Genomic DNA, 3,975 nt, shown 5'->3' on the forward strand with positions numbered 1-3,975 from the left:
CGCCCCACCTTCCGCGAAGCCCCCGGGCAAGCCGGGTGTCTGCAGAGCGGGCCCGGTCACCTGTCGTGGCAGCTGCATGGAAATCCCGGCGCTTCTGCTGTCTGGAGTCTGTGCTGTTTCCTCTGGCAAATCACGGAGATTCTGCTCCCAGCACCAACCCTTCCTCTTTGCCATGCGCTCCACAACACGGAGCAGGACGCCGATTCCAAAGTTTGACCCGCTTGGGATAATTAGCTGGAAGATGTCTACTTCTTCCTGTGGTGACACCGCTTCAGGGGTGGGAAGGTGAGGGTGGCCTGGCTTTGTGGAAGGAAGTGAGGGTGACACAGCCCTCTCCGGGGTTGATGTCCGTTAGGGACCTATTCCTTCTACCTGCTGAACTGCCCTTGTCATCAGAAAGTCTCTTAAGACTTTCCCGTCGGGGATAATCAACTCCCCTCGCCAGGAACTGTCTCCGGCATCTCTTTGGGGTCTCCCCCCACCCCCCTTTTGTTTTACAGTAGTTCAGCACCTTAAGGATATCCATTAAGTCATTGCCATAGGCAGGTTTATGAAAAAGCACAAAGGAAGTTATTTCGAAGGTTTTGAAGAACATAAAAACCCGTTGTAGGGGTGGGTGTGAGTGCCTGCCTTTGTGCCTCTTCCTCCGTGTCTGGGGTCTCCATTTCTCAGTTGAAGTTCTTGCAGACAAACCCGCTGGGAATGGTGCCGTGGTCCTGGAAAGTTCTCCCCGGGCTCCGCAGCGCCAGATTGCTGGGGTGTGAGATCGTGATGGATGACAAGTGATAGGGCACCTTGCACATAGCCAGGCTGCAATCCAGAGGCGCCACGGGCAGACTCATCTCGCGTTGTGCAGTGATAGCCACGTTCTGAATGGGAGAGTCACAAGTGTCCTGTCTTCTAGTGAAGTCCTCGTTAGATAACTGGCATGAAAGTGCTGATATGAATAAATTGTGAATAGCTAAATTTGATGTTTAGTTCCTCAGTTGGAAGAATAGTACTTAATTTGTATGAAAGTTGTTAGACGATGTGAATTTCCTTTAAGAATTTTAAGAGCTGTATATTAGGGCTGTGGAAGTAGCAGGTTTATTTATTTTTGGTTTTGTTTTTTACATTATGTGGGGAGGTGTTGGCTTCCAAAGTTAAAGTCCGTAGTGCTGAATTAGAGGGAGGAATATGGGGAAAAATGTTTTCAACACAATGGAACTTTCATACATGGAAGATGATTAGGAAGTCATGATTACTTCCCGTGGTTGAGAAATACGAACTTTATGCATTTACTATTGTTTATTTTAAAATAATGTCCTCTTCATTTAGAAAGTTTGTGTGTATAAATCATATTTAAATCATATTTACCTTTCAGCCTTGCATATGGAGTTCTAAGAGTGCTAGTTTGGTTATTCATAGTTTTTTACCTACCAAAACTCTGAATAGAAAAAGATTTTTAACCCATAAAGCAATGTGTGGTACCTGAAGCCTGTTTTAAATGGAATCATCCAACATTGACGCTGAGATGGTGAGTAATGAAAGAAGGGTCAGGCCAAATTTCAGCCCTCTCACTGGATAGTTTATAGGACAGTGGGAAGCCCAGGTTTTCTTTTTGATTTTGCTATATATTCCAGTATCTGAATTCAGGAAGGTTTGTGGAGTGGCTACCATGTACATGGCTAAGCTAGGTGGGAATGTTTCTTCATCTCTTCTACTCATTTACAGCATCAACTAACAATCTCCTGAAGAGAGTGAAGATAGAGTGGCTCAACTATGCATGTGATTTGTAAAACGCATTTAAACATTGAGTTTAAACGCATTTCTCTTAAGAAATGCTGTGATTTAGTTACTGCATGGGTTTCTGTTTAGGATTCTGTGAAGCATTTCAGTATTACCAAAAGCCTTACAGAAATTGTACATTTGTCTGTAGTTGAGACTGCATGGAATATGTAATTAAAATGTCAAATTTTTAAAATTTGGCTGAGGTAGTGTTAATTTAGTTTCTAAATTCTAACATACTAATTTTTTTGTGGTAAAATGTGCATGCCATAAAATTTATCACCCTGGCTGGGTGGGGTGGCTCACGCCTATAATCCCAGTACTTTGGGAGGCTGAGGCAGGTGGATCCCTTTAGGCCAGGGGTTCGAGACCAGCCTGGCCAACATGGTGAAACCCTGTCTGTACTAAAAATACAAAAATTAACCACTCATTGTGGCACACACCTGTAATCCCAGCTACCTGAGAGGCAGAGGTGAAAGAATTGCTTGAACCTGGGAGGCTGAGGTTGCTGTAAGGTTGCAGTGAGCAGAGGTTGCACCACTGCACTCCAGCCTGGATGACACAGTGAAACTCTGTCTCAAAGAAAAAGAAAAAAAATTTTAAGTGTATGGTTCAGTGGCATTAAGTACATTCATGTTGTCATGCAACCATCACTTCTGTCTAGAACTTTGTTCAGATTCCCAAACTGAAACTCCAGACCTGTTAAACCCAAACTCCTTGTTTTCCCCTCCCTGCATCCCTTGGAACTCACCCCTCTATTTTCTTTTTTCTTTTTTTGTTTTTGAGACGGAGTCTCACTCTGTTGCCCAGGCTGGAGTGCAGTGGCCGGATCTCAGCTCACTGCAAGCTCCGCCTCCCAGGTTCACGCCATTGTCCTGCCTCAGCCTCCCGAGTAGCTGGGACTACAGGCCCCCGCCACCTAGCCTGGCTAGTTTTTTGTATTTTTAGTAGAGACGGGGTTTCACCGTGTTAGCCAGGATGGTCTCGATCTCCTGACCTCGTGATCCGCCCGTCTCGGCCTCCCAAAGTGCTGGGATTACAGGCTTGAGCCACCACGCCCGGCCTCACCCCTCTATTTTCTATCTCTACGAATTTGACGACTCTAGGTACCTCATATAAGTGGAATCACACAGTAATTGCCCTTTCATGACTGTCTTATTTCACTTAGCATGATGTCCTCAGGGTTCATCCATGTTATAGCATATGTCAGCATTTGCATCCTTTTGTTCTTGCTGTTGTTTATAGAGACAAGGTCTCATTATGTTGCCCAGGCTGGTCTTGAACTCTTGGGCTCAAGCAGTCCTCCCAGCTAGGCCTCCCGAAGTGCCCGGTTTACAGGCATGAGCCACCACGCCCAGCCGAATTCCCATCCTTCTGAAAACTGAATAATATCCCGTTGTATGTATATACCACATTTTGTTGATAAACGTTTTAGATTTTTGTATACTAAGTGTTAGTAACTGTAGTACTTCATGATGATCAGGAACCTTGTATTTGACCTTAGTGAAAAGACCATGAGGCAATGATCAGGAACTCTGACTAGAAGTTATAGAACACTTGTTTTATTAAAACAAATTTAATTAAATGAGTTAAAACAAATTAGTTATTTAATGCATAGAAACTCTTTAAAATAAGGATCCATGGGGAATAAAACCAATAAGTGTGTTAAATCCTTGGTGGGTCCTATCACTTCCCTTCTATGTGGATGATGACATTTACAGCACATCTTTCTGAAGTTGCGACTGATGCAGATGTTGTTGTTTTTAATTCCAGCTAATGTTACAGTGGTGGTATATTTTGCTGAATGGAAAGGTATATTCATTTATAGGACTCCTTTAAAATTCAATAAATCTTAAAGGGAAATATAGGTAAATGTTAATAGAATTCCAGTATGGGAAAAGTCTTTCTAAGCTTAACACCAAATAGAAACCTATCAAGTAAAAGATTTGACAGCAGTTTTTACAGCGTATGTTATTTTCAGTGTCTGTATAGTGAAGAGTGGCAGGAGCAAAAAGACAAATGACAAACTGGAAAAACATGTGCAACATATATTAAGCATCTCAATTTATAAAGAGCCATAAAAATCAATGAGAAAAAGATGAACAGTTCATTAGAAAAATGGGCTAAGGACATGAACAGATCTTTTTTTCTTTACATTTCAACTTTTTTTTTTGAGACGGAGTCTCGCTCTGCCGCCCAGGCTGGAGT

General features: G+C 42.9%; 1 pseudogene; it reads right to left on the minus strand.

Annotated features, from left to right (window-relative positions):
* Nucleotides 1-3,975, minus strand: part of LOC105536953 — a 46,078-nt pseudogene that overhangs the window by 1,674 nt on the left and 40,429 nt on the right.

Source organism: Mandrillus leucophaeus, unplaced genomic scaffold, assembly GCF_000951045.1.
Source record: "Mandrillus leucophaeus isolate KB7577 unplaced genomic scaffold, Mleu.le_1.0 Scaffold166, whole genome shotgun sequence".
NCBI classification, from domain to species: domain Eukaryota; kingdom Metazoa; phylum Chordata; class Mammalia; order Primates; family Cercopithecidae; genus Mandrillus; species Mandrillus leucophaeus.